Source organism: Canis lupus, chromosome 25 (assembly GCF_048164855.1).
Source record: "Canis lupus baileyi chromosome 25, mCanLup2.hap1, whole genome shotgun sequence".
Lineage (NCBI taxonomy): Eukaryota > Metazoa > Chordata > Mammalia > Carnivora > Canidae > Canis > Canis lupus.
This window is the reverse complement of record NC_132862.1, coordinates 33,239,241-33,257,158: the sequence shown is the minus strand read 5'-3', so window position 1 is coordinate 33,257,158 and position 17,918 is coordinate 33,239,241. Positions and strand designations below refer to the sequence as shown.

The following is a 17,918-nucleotide window of genomic DNA, read 5'->3' as shown; positions in this document are numbered from 1 at the left end:
ACCATGGAGTTCTATTTAAATCCCAAATGACCATGGTTCAGAAAGTAACTGGAAATGCCACCTGTAGAGCAGCCATGCATTTTCTTGGTAAGCCTCCTTATTTGGTGGGAGATTCTGGAGAGAGCCTGGTTGCCAGGGAAGCCTTATTATACTTTAGGCCCATGTAGGTTAGATATTTCGACCCTTCAAATAAGTTAAACACTTGAGGAAATCATAAGGTAATAAAAGAGAAACAAAAAGTGCCTTTAAAAAAGAATTGGAAAAAAAAATAAAAATAAAAAAATAAAAAAGAATTGGTAAAAAAAATGGTAATTCCCAGGTTCAGAGGGACCTGCTGATTAAAGAAGTTTCTTGAGGGAAGACAGCATTGGCCACTGAAGACTTGTAACCACTTATTGGGGTGAAGACAAAGGAAAAAGGGGGAAGGAGCGACTAAGTAGAAGATCAGGCATAAGCTCAAGATCTAAGAGGAGCATATTCCTGAGATGGTACAGAGAGGCAAAGAAACAGGACGGGCTCACCTGGTCTGGAAACTGTGCCAGTCTGAATCCACCATCAGGCTGATTACGTTTACCATCTGGCCAAACAAATCTCACAAAACCAAGGATTCCACATGCTATGTCAACCCAGCTATGTGTTTTCAGATGTTCATTGAAACAAAAAAGTACCACACAATTATAGAAATTATAAATGTGTATTAATTTACAAAATACTATTTTCTGATTACAATTTTGTTTTCCTAAGAAATATTTTTCTTTAAATGGCCAGAGATTGTTTTTCTTGAATTTAGGAAAGAGGTGGATTCTACAGCCCCACCTCCCACTCCACATGCATATATAATAACAGGTGTGCGGGCAGTAGATTGTTGGGAGACACTTAGAATTCAATGCAGTGAAAACAGTCACATTACACAAACTCAAATGCCTAGGAATGGGGAAGCTGTAGACAAAGGGGTCAGATCCTTTGTCGTGTAGTCTACTTCCCTCTATTTCATTTTCATTTCTTAGACCTGCTCACTCTCATTTCTCAGGGCAAAATGGTATTTTTTTTAATAAACAGAATATTAAGAAAAATTGAAACAACACATTGATTCATCTCTGAGCACTTAAAAATTTTTGACCTTTCTTTGGTCCCATCAAATTATTGAAGTGGCAGGAAGAAGGAGAAAAAAAGATAGACCAAGGGACATGTTAATAACTATTATAATGTTACTCAAATCACTGCAATATTACATGTTTTTGCCTCAGTGATTATGTTGGGGGTCAGGCTGGACTTAGAGCTTAAAAAGACATTGGAGATATGAATATAGAACATAGCAGCCCGAGTGTAATGAATTCAAGGGGCTAAAAGACAAGACAAAAACCCCACCAGGACTGAAGTCTTTAGAGTCAACAACTAGGGGGGCGGGGGACAGGACAGAAATTAAAATCACAGAAGCACAGGTACTTTGACAAAGCAGTGTGGTAGGATGAAAAGAGGACAGGCCTTGGATTCAGGTTAACTTGTTCCTGAACTCCAGGTCCTCCACCCATCTTGGACAAGTGGCTTTACCTCTGCTCTTCATTAGGGGAGCCCTGAATTAGGAGAACATAAAAGAAAGTAAAAAATGGATCCATCTGGATTCAGACATCAACTAACAAATTTGAGTTCTCCCTCTACACTAGGTGCTTGAGAAATCATGATGAAAAAAAACCCCTGGGAGCCCACCTTAAAGGAACTCATAATCTACAGAGAGTGATAATGAGTGTAGTAAAAAGAAAGATATGCACAAAATACATGGGGCCACCTAAATAGAGAGGTCAACAGAGATTTTTAAGCTTGCCAGAGTACATCATGATAGAACAAAGCCATGGTTTGCTATTCATATTTGTTCCAGACTATTCAAGGTACTATATTAAACTACTGTAGGTTGGGTGGCATAAACAACACACATTTATTTCTCACAGTTCTGGAGGCTGGGAAGCCCAAGATCAAGGCACTGGCAGATTTAGTATCTGGAAAGAACTTACTTCCTGGTTCATATACTGCTATCTTGTTGCTATGTCTTCACATGGTTGAAGGGGGTGAGGTAGCTATCTGGGGTCTCTTCTATAAAGAGAAGACTCTACCCTCATGGCTAATCACCTCTCAAAGGCCCTCATCCTAATCCATCACATTGAGGGTTAGGATCTCATGTGAATTTGAGGGTGTGGTGGGGGGAGCACAAATGTTCAGTTCCTCACAATACTGCTTACCATGGCTGCTCTCTTTTACAACGCTGGAGTTGTGCAGAGCTGCAAAATGATGAGGGCATAGAGCTAACAGCTATTCGCTGGAGTTCCTAAGCCCAAGAGCTGTCAGGGACTTGGATATCCAGCTCAACTCATTCAACTCATTAAAGATGAAAAAACTGAGGAAGGAGGAAATAGAGTGACTTGCTCAAGCAAGTTGCTCAACTGTTGTTCAAGTCAGACCAAGATCCAGATCTTCTACCTTAAATAGTGCTCTTTTCATCTCATCACATTGTCTCCTACAGACAGCATTTCTTAGACACCAGAACTACTTCCCCAAAGATGGTAGGAACCAAGAAATTCCACAAGCATTTTTATGGTTAGTAACAATTTTCATGGGTAATAAGACTTTTAGAGACTATAGTCTAAAGCAATGCTGCCTAGTAGAAATTTCTGCAAAGGTGGACTGTTCTACAGCTGCACTAATAGGCTGGTCACTAGCTTCATGTGGTCATTAGAACTTGGCTAGTATAGCTGAAGAACTGAATTTTGATTCATTAAAATTTCCATTTCAATAGCCATATGTTGCTGTCGCTACCATACTGGACAGTGCAAGTCTTACACACTGCCTATACCTTTAACTGGTATGTCACCGGGTATATGATTGCCTTTTTCTAGTTCTCTGTTTTTTCTTTTTTTTTTTAATTTTTTTAATTTTTATTTATTTATGATAGTCACAGAGAGAGAGAGAGAGAGGCAGAGGGAGAAGCAGGCTCCATGCACCAGGAGCCCGACGTGGGACTCGATCCTGGGTCTCCAGGATCGCGCCCTGGGCCAAAGGCAGGCGCCAAACCGCTGCGCCACCCAGGGATCCCTAGTTCTCTGTTTTTGTACCCTGCAAGCCCACTCTTCTCAGTCTGTAAGTCTTAATAAAATATAAAGAACCTTATCATCACTAGTCGGTCTACTATAATTAGTCTACTATAATAAGCACATTTTACCGACATTATATTTCTAAAAGACTACTTTTCACATTCTATAATGATAATTATCATTTGTTAGTATATTCTATATATCTTTCATTCACCCTAAGTGCTCTACCAGTATTACGTCAATTTATCTCCCCAACAGCCCAGGAACTATGCTCTACTACTCTTAACAAGTGGCCAAAAGGCAAATCCATCTTCTTCCAAAATCCATGCCCTTTACTATGTTACACTGTGTCTCTAAGAACTGAGGAGTGGTGTGTGATCCCGTATAGCCTGAGGAGGGGTGATTTTTATTCACTCATTCAAAAATATTGATGGACTCTTTTTTAAGTGCCAGGCATCATGGCAGGTAAAGTACATAGTGAAGAATCGAATTATCCCAGCTGGCCTCCCAGTAACAAAAATGCTGGTTTTCTGAGAAAGAAATTGGGTAGTTTTTCCTAAGCAGCTAAGACCTCAGTGCTTACATGCTATAGCCAATATTTGCACCAGAGACCATCTCTTTTATGTTTGAAATGTGTGTTTATATTCTCTTGTGGCAGGGTTCTCTTTTCCCCATTAGCATATCATATTTCAGTGACTCAAGAGTTAAACTCCTAGGATTTCATTATGAACTCCACAAATAAACCACTTTCACAACAGATCACCGTAGAAATCCTCCAAATTAGTCCTGAAGCAGTTGACCACAGTTCTATGATAATTTTGCTAAACTATTGTGTTTGTTAAGATTTAAACCCATGAACAAAGTGACTGTGGATATTGTTTAAGAATATAAAAATATTGGGGTGCCTGGATGGCTCAGTCGGTTTAGTGACCTATTCTTGATTTCAGCTCAGGTCATGATCTCAGGGCTGTGAGATGGAGAGCCTACTGTTGGGCTCCATGCTCAGCGTGGAGCCTGTTTGTGGTTCTCTCCCTCACCCTTTGCCCCCACCCATCGTGTGCGCTCTTTCTTTAAAAAAGTTCTTAAAATGTTATTGAATGATTAAGTCAGACAAAATGGGAGTGATAAGAGTCCAAAATATGATATGCCATATTACACCAGATCTAGTGTATCGTAAAATGTAAGATGTACCGTGATTTTATGTACTAGGAAAAAATGCCAACACAACACACTAGTACTTTTAATTTTTATTTAATACTTTTAAAAAGAGCTCTTTTAGCCTATTTAAATATAATTAGAATTTTTAAAAAGGTTTTATTTATTCATGAGAGACACAGAGAGAGAGAGAGAGGCTGAGACACAGGCAGAGGGAGAAGAAGGCTCCCTGCAGGGAGCCTGATGCAGGACTGGATCCCAGGACCCTGGGATCACGCCCTGAGCCAAAGGCAGATGCTCAACCCCTGAGCCATCCAGGAACCCCTAGAATTTTTTTTTAATATTACTGAGGTGCATACATCAAAAAGAAAAATGTAAGTCAAATAGTTTGGTTAGGGAATTCCTAACCATTACACATTGAGAATTTGACTTTTAAAAATTGTTTTCAACTCAGAGTAATCAATATCTATGTTTTTCCACAAAATGACAGCTTCTACACCATCAGGATAAGTGGGATACAGAATTTCTGAAGAGATTTTCTTCTGGGATTTTCTTCTAAGCTGTGAAAACCCTTCTGCAAAATTTGAAAATGGCACCTCCTGTTCTGTGTATGTCGATTTGGGGGCACACATCAATGAACTAATGTAACAAAGCTTCATCTCCCGTTGGCATCTTCCTTCCTTATGTCTTATAAAGCACATGGTATTGCTTTGCTGGAAAATCAAGAATTGTGGTCATTCTGCCAATATCAAACATTTGCTTCAATATTATCAAATGTATGCCCTGTTCTGCCTCTGCCCCTTTCTGTGTATACGCAATAACCTTTAGTTTCAAAGCCAAATCACAATGTACTGTTGGTGCATGAAGAATTACCAATAACCAATGAAGTAGCAATGATACACATAGCCAAGAGCACTTCTCCAGAGCCTGGAGAATGATAACGAGGTCATGGGCACTGCTAGCCCTCTCACTCCTGGGTTTGTAAGATCCTGTGTTGGTAAAATGCAACATAATTTCAGATATTATAAAGTAGAAAACAAAAATGTGTCTTAGAACCAATCAGCTATGGATCTTTGGATTTTAGTGCTGATAATCAAGCGTATCTATCTTGTTTGACGTAGAAAGGAAACTCCCGGGCGCCTGGGTGGCTCAGTTAAGCATCCGACTTCGGCTCAGGTCATGATCCCAGGGTTCTGGGGTCTAGCCTTGCTTTGGGCTCCCTGCACAATGGGGAGCCTGATTCTCCCTCTCCCTCTGCCTGTTACTCCCTCTGCTTGTGCTCTCTCTCTTTCAAATAAATAAATAAAATCTTAAAAAAAAAAAAAGTCCCCAGCTATGACTCCTTGGAAGCAGAGACGGTGCTACCCAATTCCTTGTGTTCCTAGAAGCAGTGCTCTGTGAAGCAAAAGGTCTCTTCAACGTTCAGGGTAAAAGCTGAATTTGGTTACTGTCTTCGAGCCCTGGAAAACATTGTTATGATCTGGATTTCTGGCTTTTCCCCCCTGTATTTAGGTGGCTCTTTTCTTTCTCACCAGATACTAGTGAGTTAGTAAAGTGATCAAAGAGTATGCAATACTTAACTATGTTTTGCTCAAAAATGTGATTTCTACTGTCTTACTGTTAGAGGTATCTCCCATTCATTAATTTAATTGTACATCCCAAATGTATTTATTGAGTATCCACCCTATGTGCCATCACTGACGCAAAAGGCACCCAAAGCCTGCTCTTATGGATTGTCCAGGACGGTGTGGGGAGGCAGATGACAAGTGAACCAGTCAAATATATACCATGCCATATAAGCAGAGTCTGCAGTAAGGACTATAGACGAAAGAAAGCTGAGAGGAATGCGTGGTGTCTACAGATCCCTCTCAGTCCATCACACCAGGTGAGTCACACTGGCTTGTCCCTGGGAGCAGGTTACCCTGTGGCTGCCCCTGGTCCAGACAGGTCATTAGGGAGTCTCCTCCATGAGCCCTGACACCATGAAGGGCAGGTGCAGACTCTGCCCCACTTCCTATTATTCCCTGTGCTGTAAAAGGTGTCAGGTCTCTCGTCAGCAGCCGCACCAACTGGCAAAATCCTTTTTTTGTCTTTGTGGTGAGCTACCGGCATCTTTTCTGGCTGCCTCACTACCGTTTCCAAGCAGTTCCAGGCTCCGGGGATGAGACCTGCAGCTCGTGCCATCAGTGACAGGCTTCGCAACTTCCACCACAGGCTGAGGATGAATTTCTGTGTCTTGGTTGCCTCCTGCCGAGCTCTGCTTCCTCCTCTGCCAAACAACTCAGTCCCTACACAATCATCATTTTTCTTCTCATAGGGTGGTTCTTTCTTCCCCCTTTTTCCTCAAAAGATAAATAAAATCCTCTCATTGTGTTGCTACAGGAAAGCCTGACAGTTCCAGCTTGGGCTGACTGGAAGGCTGTGAGGCTGTGCGCTATGGGGAGTGGGGCCAGGCACGTCCCTCACTGCCTGGCTCATGCCTCCCGTAAGCGGGCCTCTGCCCTTCAGGCCTGTGCTCCGTGGACAAGCTGCTTTGATGTGGACTGTGGACAGAATGTCAGCTTCCCAGGCCCTGTGCTGTGCCCAGAACAGAAAGTGACACTAGTCCTCTGAGAAGATACAAGTGTTTTGGGTGGATAAGAGGGCCGCTCTAAAATTGGGTCTCAGAGGATTTTTCAAAATAATAGAAGGGATTTTGAGCTGAGTCTCTACCTTTCTAGAGCTCCCATTTCATCAAAATAAGAGGTAGGGTTCTCCCTGCAGGCTCTGGGCAGTGGGCCTGGGGTTTCAGGAGCATGAGAAGGGAGGAGGTACAGGAACTCAAGGTTTTGGCTGCTATGCTGTCTTCCCATCTTAGATTTCCTTAGAATCATCACCAGAGACCAAAAAGGAAAGGCAGAAATCAAGTGGTGCTGGCCTCCCAGGGGAACAGGCTGTACTCCCTGCTTCCCAGATGCATCCCACCTGGAACTACATGCTTGAGTTTAGACCCTGCTCCTCTTGGGGGGAAGAATGCCGGGAGAGACCTGAAGGTGTAGTAATTCTCAGCAGGGCCACCATGGGCTACCTGCATAAACTGGGCCAGGCCATGCAGCCCCCCAGCCGGCTCCCCACTCAGTGACTGGGCCCGGGTGATGAGCTTTCATCAAGCCCACTCAGCTTCAGCAGCGCTCTGCTCAGATACACAATGCCTTGTGGGGAGGGTGGCAGTGGGGTGCGGAACATGACAGGGAACTCTCAAAGAGGCAGAGGGAGCCTGTAGCTCAGTGCCGATCAGAGAGGAAAGGGGAAGCTAATGAGTCAAGATTTAGAAGAGCAGAGAGACAGTTCCTGGTTGCGTGCTCCCTCAACATAGAGGAGACGGCCTTTCATGGGTGGCTGGGTGGGTGGGGCATGCTAGTACCAGAGGCTTTAGTGTCACCACATGGAAGGCTGTGGTGATGACTGGCTATGGTTCTTCTGGGAACCTAGGGTGTGCTTACCAGGATCTGGCCAAACAGGAGGGGACACTGGAAGGTCTAAGGTAGAGGCATCTGGATGGCTAGGATACTGATGTTAATAATATTAATCTGTTGAAGGAAAAGAAGAGACAAATAATGAATGATACACCACCAATGTCGTCAAACATACCAGTGGCATTAGAGTCCAAGGGACTATGTGTCCCCAGTATACGGCCTCCTCATAGCAGACATAGATGGCGGAAAAGAGATTATCCAGGAAGTTAAAACCATACTATAGCACCTGTGCCCAAAGCCAGATCCTCCATCTCCTCGATCCCAGCCCAGAGCTATGTCAACTGGCCTCTCTGCTGCTCTGACTGGTAGAAGAGATGGGGCAGGAGTTTGGGAGAGCATTTAAGCAGAGGTCAAAGAAATGGAAGCTGAGTCTGTGGAGGGGTCAGACGGGACTGCCACACTTGAAGACCAAGTTGCCTGGAATAAATGGCAAGGAGGAGAAATATTTGAGAACTGGATCACACCTGGCATACTAGATTAAGTAGCATCCTCCCCTCCCCGAATTCATGTCTATGTAAAATTTGTGGATGTTACCTTGTTTAGCAATAGGACTTTTGCAGATGTCATTAAGTTCAGACAGGGTAGGTTCTAAATATTGCATGACTGGTGTCCTTATATACAGAGACGTCAGACACGGAGAAATAGATGTGGGGAGAACACCATGTGAAAACAGAAGCAGAGATGGGGGTGATGGTCTGCAAGGTAAACAGTGCCAAGGACTGCTAGTAACCAGCAGAAGCTAGAAGAGGATCCTTCCCTAGAGCCTTTGGCAGGGAGCATGGCCCTGCTGACACCTTGATTTTGGACTTCCAGCCTCCAGAACTGTGAGAGAATACATTTTTTTGTTTTCTTAAGCCACTTAGTTTGTGGTACTTTGTTATGGCAGCCCTAGGAAGCCAATACACCTGGGATCAGGGCCCTCCACAAGCTGGCAAGGGTGTTTGTTGTCCAAGGTGCGGGTGATCTTGATGTGAAACCGATTTCTCTGATTATGGCCCAGAAACCCTTTGGCTGCTCCCTGATGTTCTAGGGTCTCAGTTCCAATTGTGGGACTGTGGAAGGCTGACAAGTCCATGGTGCTTTCTCCAGCTGCCACACAGAGGCCTCCCCAATCAGTGTAGCTGCTTCCTGTGGCCTGCAGAGCTCCATGCCTCCAAATGGAGCATTTCGCAGAGGGGAACTAGAGAGGCACCTGCAAAATTCATCACGTGCCTAAGCGGGTTCTCATAGAAACCTACACCCCATTCCCACAGGGCACATGTTACCTCGTGCTTTCTCATCAACACTGATTTGCATGAAGCTTCCCCACCCACCTTCATTCTTGATTGCAGACTCACACAAATAAAAACTTCTGAACAGCAAAGCTGCACTTCCGCAATCAAAGGCTTTTTTCCTTGCTCAGATCATGGAGATCATCTCTTTTATTCCTGGGGTCTGCCCTCCCCTCTCTCCCATCTTAGCCTCTGGCACACGCATGCTAATGTGGTTTTCTCTCTCACAACTTATGTATTACAGCAGTCCCCCCTTTATCCACGGGGATACACTCCAGGACCTCCAGTGAATGCCTGAAACCACAGATAGTACTGAATCCTATATATATTAATGTGTCTACCTAGACATATGTCCCCATGATAGAGTTTAATTTATAAACTAGGCACAGTAAGAAGTTAATAACAATAACTAATAATAAAATAGAATAATGATAACAATGTTCTGCAATAAGCGTTTTGTGAATGTGGTCTCTCTCTCATAGTATCCTATTGTACTGTACTCACCTTCTCCTGATGACAAGGTAAGGCGAAGCCCACATGATGAGACTGTGTGAGGGGAATGACATAGGCACTGGGACATAGCATTAGTCTACTATTGACCTTACAAAGATAGCAGGATCAGTGACTGCAGGTGACTACAGCCATGGAAAGCGAAACCACAGATAAGTGGGGGAGGATGCTATAGCTACCTGTTGCTGCATAACAAATGATCCCAGAAATTAGCAGCTCAGAACAATAAGCATTTATTATCTCACAGAGTTTCTAAGGGTCAGGAGTCTGGAGTGGTACAGCTGGGTGATGCTGGCTAATCGAGTTGTCGGCCAAGCTGCCAATCCTTTCAAGGCTCGACTGGAGCTCAAGAATCTGCTCCAAAGCTCACTCCTGTGGTTGCTGGAAGCTCAGTTCCTTGCTAGCTATGGCAACTCCAGTCTCCTGAATGTCCTCATCACATGGCAGCTGGCTTCCCCCAGCACCCATGATCTGAGCACAAGTCCTACAAGAGGGCAACCAACACAGAAGCCACCCTCTTGTATAACCTATCTTGGGAATGAAGTGCTATAACTTCTGCCATTTGCCATTGGTCACACAGACCAACCCTGGCATTTGATGGGAAAGGCTACACAGGAATGTAAATATCAGGAGGTGAGGATCTTTGGGGGCCATGTTGGAGGCTGGCTACCACACCCACATAAAAATATTTCCTTTGTTTTTAGAGCATGGAGTGGCAGACAGATTACTTAAGGCCCCAAGAGTCTGGGAACATGACCAATTCTACCATTTGGTCTCGCCTGGAGGATCAAATTTCTTCATTTTCCTGTCAGCCATAGGAGATAATTGCAAGAGGGCTAGGAAAACTGTGGCACTTTGTTCATTTCTCTTTGGTCAGACTGTCTGCATTCAAGTCTTGCCTCCTTTGCTTACTAGCTGTGTGATCTTGGGCAAGTTACTCAACATCTCTGTGCCTCAATTTTATTATATGTAAAACGGGGCTAAAATCTATAAGATTATTGTATGGCTTTAATGATATAATACATATAAAATGAGGAGCACAATCCTAAGTGCTCCTTAAATTGTGGTTAATGTGATCATTGTTGAGATATATCCTGTTTCAGGAGTCAGAAAGGAAGGAGAAGGGACTACGGACTGGTAAAACAGTAAAATGACAAAGATACTTCTCTGAATGTTCTACCATGTTCTATGTAGCCTTGGCCTTTTTGAGGTCACTGTTATTCCAAGCAAATGTTCTTATCCTCTACTCCCTCCTTTCATGATCAACAACAACACTGATTCATATGCATTTTATAGGCCAACCAAGGTCTGCCCAATTGTAGCCTGACCTGTGTGTCTGTAATTTAGTGATCTGCCCCAATGCACACAAAACCTTAATTTGAGCCTTTCAACTCAATGGAATTAACTTTTAAAAGGAAACAAATTAAAAAACCAATGAAGTTAATAAAAATTTTCAGATTAAAATAAAACTTCTTTATTAAATTCATTATTTTTTAATATCCCTTTGCTGAGTTTGGGACAGTCACATCTGCCAAATTTCAACTAGGTCAGCCCAAATGCTTTTTATTTGCAATGCATTCATTAGTAAAAATACCTACACCTCACTGTTAAGAAACCCTTGCCCAGTGGATTGGATGCTGCTGGTTTAAGCCCTTTAACATTCACATCCATAGAGACCCTCGTTATTTGGATCAAGGCTCATTAGCCAGATAGCCCTAAATACTTGGTTGGACGTTTCCTCATTCATATTTGCGAATCTAGAATTAGAAAGTGAGACAATCACAAACAAAAAGAGTCACAGGACTCCAGGCTTATCATTAGAAAATGAAACAAAGGTTAATTCTAAAAGAGCCAAAAAAAAATTGCTAAAAAACCATTTTCTCTTCTCCTTGTTGGTAGAGAATATTCGCCAGGATGCAACAAATGGTTCTCTTGAGAATGCTTTAGAGGGGCTGTGCCATACTGGTATAGCAGGCTACCATGTCACACCTCAAGTTGAGCTTCCATCAGCATTTCAAGGCAGCAGCCACAACCACGCCTCAGCAAGTTGTTAGGACAAAGAACCCAGACCTTCCTTATTTATGTCTGATGCTTATAGATCAAGGCAGTTGCTGCTGACAAGAATCCTTGAGTCTCTTCACCTCTTAGTGTCCCAACATCTGACAACCTAGTAAGGAAACAGTGACTACTTCTCAGAAATGGACAGTGTGGGATAGGTGGCTCAGACTATTGACGGGCAAAGGATGCAGCAGTTAGACCAGAAAGGCTCTGATAATAAAGAGGATTCGTTTCCAACCAGTTGTCTGCATTACTTACCCTTTTCCTTTCCAGAGGTCCTGCTGCCTGACAGAGAAATTCATGATCGTGGATAATTGCCAAACTCAGCAAATTTCTCCAAGCAAAGAATGATTCCAATAAAGAATGTTCAAGTTTGCAATAGTAATAATAATAATTAAAATAGTAATATTTTGTACACCTAAAGCATTTCTCATCCCCTTTTCTACTATTTAATATGCAAAGTTTATACATTTGCATATACTTATAGGAGAATGTGTGCAGTGTATATTGAGTACATAAAATGATCCAATGAAACATTGTCAGGTGTTTAATTCTCCAAATTTATTCACTTTGCCTCTGCTAGAAATTTAATCCCAGATATTACATTAGCCTTTGCTAATCTCATCAATTTCACCCATTTACATTCTTAGCATCACGGATGTTATCTATTAATACCACATAGATAGCTAAGAAGTTGTGGGCATCTTCTCCGGAGCATGTCATTTCTTACCCAGAAAACTAAAGCAGAAAAAACCCGAGGGACAGGGGTAAACAAAACATTTGACATTGGGAATTGTGCCTGGTTTCTGTTATCTCCACCCACTTTCTCTGAGGTTAGAAGCACATGAACCAGCACACACTAGTCTGGCTTTATTCAAATTTAAAAGTGAAACCTCAGAAATACTGAATTCTGCAGAACTGGATTCTTGCAGCCACAGTGACTCATGAACACAGCAAAAGAAATGTATTTGATTTGGATTTTGGCCTTTCCATGTGCCACATTAATCTCTTTTGGGGTCTCTCCTCACCTGATAGGATTCCACTTAGGGTATCAGGGCCAGAGCTGTAAAGCTCCCCAAGCTCTTTGAAGAGAAAGGCTGATTCTGTGCAAAGTCGAGCTGTTGTTTTGTTAAGGATACATGAGAAAATAAAACTTGGCTTCATAGAGGGACCAACACAGACACTGGTTGGTGGGTCAAAAATTCAGTCATATTGGCTCTTCTGAGATCTTTGATCTCTTCCAGGCAGATCAAGGGAAGTAGGGGTAGGAGACTAGGACAGGGCCTACCAGCAGAAGGAGAGAAAAATTGGAGGGAGAGAATTCAGTTCAGCAAGCTTTCATTGACCTAAGAACTAGAGACAAAACTCCATAAATTTTCTGCCACGAGAGGACATTTAAAAGAACATTTAATAAAATGTGCTAAGGAATTAGTGCACAGGTTTGCTAGGGAAAGCAGCAGGGGGCCACTGAGGTTATTGTGGGGGTTTTAAAGAAAGGGTTTGGGGGATGCCTGGGTGGCTCAGTGGTTGAGCGTCTGCCTAGCTCAGGTTGTGATCCCAGGGTCCTGGGATCCAGTCCTGTATCGGGCTTCCCACAGGGAGCCTGCTTCTCCCTCTGCCTATGTCTCTGTCTCTCTGTGTTTCCCTCATGGATGAATAAATAAAATCTTAAAAAAAAAAAAAAAAAAAGCAGGGTTTGGGAACAACTGAAGCCTTAGCTGAGAGTCAAGATGTATAGATGGGAAGAGTGGTCTAGAAAAAGTGACAGCACCTAAGAGAAATGGGAATCACAGAACTTGTGCTTGGAATTCCTAGTGCTTCATTAACTACAGGGAGTGTTGGAGAATGGAGACCAGGTCACGTGCCATGCTGAAGAAGCTAATCACTGTTCTGTTGGTCATGTGGGAGCCACTGTAGATTTTAATAGGGGGAGAAATGGAATCTGAACTGTGTTTTATTTTTTTTTATTTTTACTTTTTTAAAAGATTTTATTTATTTATTCATGAGAGACAGAGAGAGAGAGAGAGAGGCAGAGACACAGGCAGAGGGAGAAGCAGGCTCCATGCAGGGAGCCTGATGTGGGACTCGATCTCCAGGATCCACACCCTGGGCTGAAGGCAGAGCTAAACCACTGAGCCACCTGGGCTGCCCCATGAACTGAGTTTTAGATAGATCATTTCACTAGCAGTAGGTATGGAAGGGGCAAGAGTGGAGGTAGAGAGTCCAATTAGCAGGTGATTGTAATAGTTCAAGGAAGAACGGCAAAAGCCTGAACTAGAACTGTGGTGGTGAGTAGGGGTGGGGAGATAAGCTAATTTGGAGACAAAACTCAAGATAATCAGTTATTTGTCAGGTGGGAGGAAAGGGGGAAGCAGAAAAGAGAAAGTTTCTGGAACCCAGTTTCTCAAAGTGTAATAGCTGGGCCAACCGAAGGGGCATCACCTAGAACTCATTAGAAATGCACATTTGAGGGCCTTCAGCTGTCCCAGGTCTTCTGAATCAACAATTGCATCACAAACACTGAGGCTGGAGCAGACAACCTGTCGATTAACAAATCCTGCAGGTATTTTGATGTAGATCAAGTTTGAGAACCGCCCACCCATCTAGAATAACCTCCAGGATTTTGAGTCAGATTCCTGGGTAGATGAACTTGGCATTCACTGAGATAGGAAATACACTAAAAGGAGTGTTTTGGTTTGTTTGGAGGTGAGGAGAGGGCAGGAAGTTTGAAAAAAGGAAAAATAAGTGGTTTGATATAATACAAGGAAAAACAGAGTTAGAGATGAAAGACAGGAAAGGGGTAAAGGGAATAGAGGTGAGTTAGATCCCTGCTTGAGGTTAGTGGTTGGCAGAAGGAAAATTTTGAAAGCTGATTTGTTGCTCCTGGGAGAGCAGTGGAAGGGAGAATGCAGCCTGCATGGTGAGTTAGCAATTTTTTCTGTATCATTAAAAAAATCTTATTTCCCAAACTATTGATTGTAACATATCCTGCTGTCTGTACCAACGCACAGGAGCTACCATGGCAGGATTTGAGCGAGGTCTTCCTACTCTTACCTGGCTGAACAGATGAAAGAATATGCAGAAGCATGGTACCCAGGTTCACAAGCCCCTGGTCTGGATCTCTCTTGAATGCCCTGAGCATGATTAATATTATGTAGAGGCAGCAGAGATGATGGAACTTGTATCATAGCCATATAGAACTCGGCCAATGGATCAGAAAAGCCCCTCTTACAGGGATAAGCTATTTGCTCCTGAAGTTATCTGTCACTGTGGCAGGTTGGAGCTCAAAGTACAGCCTGATGTGCCCCCTTAGTGAATGCTTAGGTTGACCTGGGAGGATGGAAGGCATGATGGAGACTGATGAGCGGAGAGAGGAAGGGTGGTTCTCCTGATCTATGGAGTGCCCTGGACCAGGGTCAGAGATGGATAAAGCCACCAAAGAGAGAGAACAGCCAATGCATGCGGGGGGAGTGGTAAAAGAAGAAAGTTCTGCCTGCATCCAACCCTGCATAACATAAAGAGAGATGAAATAGCATCCTCATACCTTTGAAATAGAGTTACTTGCCCCAGACATTCATGTCTGAAAATAGAAGCTTTAATGCACCAAGGAGGCCACTAACTCAGTAATGACAGATGTATGGAAGCTTTTTCTTAATATGGTATCTGAAGATAAAAGCAGCTCAGGGTAGACACATATTTTAAGTGCTGTCCTCCTAATACAAATCCATCATCAGTTAGCTGTGCTCTTTGACCGGCTTTTTAGCAGTGAGAATGGTTTGTGCTGATGAATCCACATGTTCTGTGCCAACATTTCCAAGACCTTGGCTTTGTAACACCATGTTCCAACCAACTGTTCCTTTCCCTGCTCTAATTTATTTTACATATCACTGCCAGATTGATTTTCAAAAGTAGGTCCCATTTTACTCTTCTGCTCAAAAACCTGTGAATGGCCCCCTCTTACCTATGCAAGTAAATACAAACTTTTTAACACACCTAAGTTACCTGATATTCCCATTGCTAATGCCTATTTTTCCTCCAAAAGCCATAGTCATCAGGGAACTATTCTAACTCCTGGGAAGGATAGCATGTCCACTCATCAGTACAGGATGAAAAGTCAACAGTGGGTGCATTTAACAGATGAACAGAAAGCAGGCTCCTGGTGGGACACAGGATGGGCATTTTCAAATTAGGCTTTCTTCCTGGATTTAGGTATTTCTTACGATAGAAGTTTCAGATGTTAGGTATTCATGGAGGGGGAAGAAGGAGAAAGGTCTGGTCTCAAATATGGTGTGCTATTTAGGGAGCCTTGATGAACACTATGAATGAACCACTTGTTGCTATCAAGCATACATGGACTCTCCATCCGGAATGGGGTTGGGCCAAGAAGCAGCAGGAGGGGCCAGACAAGAGCAAAAGATATTTTTCAGTGAAGGATATGTAGCCCAGCTCCTCATAGAGAGAAGTTCAAGTTGGTAATTTCCTACTACAGCAATGCCTCCATGAAAGGATGAGGGGACTCTGCCTCCACAGATACTATTAGCTGGAGGTCTCCTTTGGGCTCCCTATTGCCTTCATGGACAGGCTTCTAGCCTAACCTTTAAATAATAAATGTGGTACCGCTGAGAAACTGTCAGGCATTTTTTTTGAAAGTGGGCAAACCATGAGTGCGCACACCTTGTCTCCAAGAAGAGATGAGCAGAAGCATTGTGCTCTGAGAAGTCAGCATAGGATGTTCCAATTTCCCACTTCTGGAGGAGTACACTGCGATCTTGGTGGAGTCATTTCCCCGCTTGTGCTTCGGTAGCCTCACCTATAGACTAGAGCTAGTGTAATAATAATGATGATATATGTGAAATGCTTAGAGTGGTGCCTTGTACACAATAAGGCCTATGTAAGTGTTTGCCATTGCTGCTGCTGTTGCCATGGGTGGTAGATAAGACTGAGTTCTGGATTCTGAGTTCAGATCCCATATTAACCTCTATGACCATTAATCTTCTGATTCTTCTGTAACATGGGGATGACAATACTTTCCTCATAAGATTGCAGTGGACATAGGTGAGTTAATATATTTCAAGCAGAGCTGCCTAATATATGTCTTGCATATGCTGTCAAATATTAGCTATTATTCTAATTACCTTAGTCTTCACTGTTCCTTAGTCCTATGTCCACTACCTCTCTCTGCTACCCCTACTCCATTCTCATGTAGTTTTTAAAAATTCTGGTATTTGCTGTTTTAGAAAGTACCCGGACTCCCTGAAGACTTCCTTCCTATAAGCCCATCCCATTATGTTTCATTTCTTCATCAGCAGGTCATAGAATCAGGATCGTACAACCCTAATGATTGGTCCCTACCCACCCCCCTTCAATTCAAATGCAATAGGGCCTGGTCCCTGTTTGTTGCTGGTGCTGGTGGTGGTGTTTAAGTTCTCAGTCTAATTCTAAGGGACGGTTAGGATTGAAGCCCACTGGTCCAGACTGATTTGAATCAAAAGAATGAAAGGAGGAGAGGCGACACACTAGACCACTTACCAAACCCTCCAAAGCCTTTTTCAAAGAAAGTGATCATAGAACCTTGGTAAATGCTCCAGATTGTTTTTGGAAGAGCTCTGTGTTTGTGGAATGCTTAAATCATCTCAAAGTGCTCTTGGCTGCAGCTCAGGTATCTGGGTGATACTTGCTGTGGAGCCTTGCTCAGGTGTTCTGGTATGGTGGGCAGCAGATACTACTCTTGGGACATTTAGCATTGAATCTTCAGCTGTACTTCTTAAGTAATTGCTCAAGCGACAAAGGAAAGGGAGAATAACTCATCTCAGAAGTGTTCCAGCTGCTGGGCTAGAGACACTTAGTATTTCTTTCTATATCCAGAGGCAGCTTTCACAGTCATTGCAAAAGGTTCTTTGGCACAGGCTAAGGGTTTTGAAGTTCATTCTATAAATTTGAAAAGCAATATGGTGACAGCTGAATTTTAAGAGAATGGATGGCGGTATGTAGAATGGATTGAATCAGGGATGGTGGTATGTAGAACAAATGAAGGCAGAGGCTGTCATTAGAAAGTAATTGAAGTCATCTAGGTGAGAAGTATTGGGGGAGAAGGAAGCCTGGACAATTAAGATGCAAGGATGGATTCTGTGAGTTTGAAGGGTGGGAGAATAATACTCCTTTTAACAGGATATAGCCCCCTTGGAACCTAAATTAAAAAGCTCAGAAGCCATTGCCCATTGTCAGTCAGCAAGAAATTTAATCTCTAGAATGTGCTAGTTGTAGGCACTGGTGGTACAATGAGTAGACAGATGAGCTTGCACAGAGCTAACTCTTTAGTGGGGAGG

The 17,918-nt window shown here is 43.1% G+C and overlaps 1 long non-coding RNA gene across 2 annotated transcripts; it reads right to left on the bottom strand.

Annotated features, from left to right (window-relative positions):
* Positions 1–4,415: 4,415 nt before the first annotated feature.
* LOC140617458 (uncharacterized) lies at positions 4,416–16,620 on the bottom strand. 2 transcript variants are annotated; one of them, XR_012017690.1, is made up of 3 exons: positions 16,267–16,620; positions 7,721–7,807; positions 4,416–6,580 (listed from the first exon to the last, which is right to left on the bottom strand). It is a non-coding gene; the product is annotated as an uncharacterized lncRNA (long non-coding RNA). The 2 variants fall into 2 exon arrangements; XR_012017689.1 differs by having other exon boundaries at positions 4,416–6,573; positions 16,267–16,556.
* Positions 16,621–17,918: the final 1,298 nt, after the last annotated feature.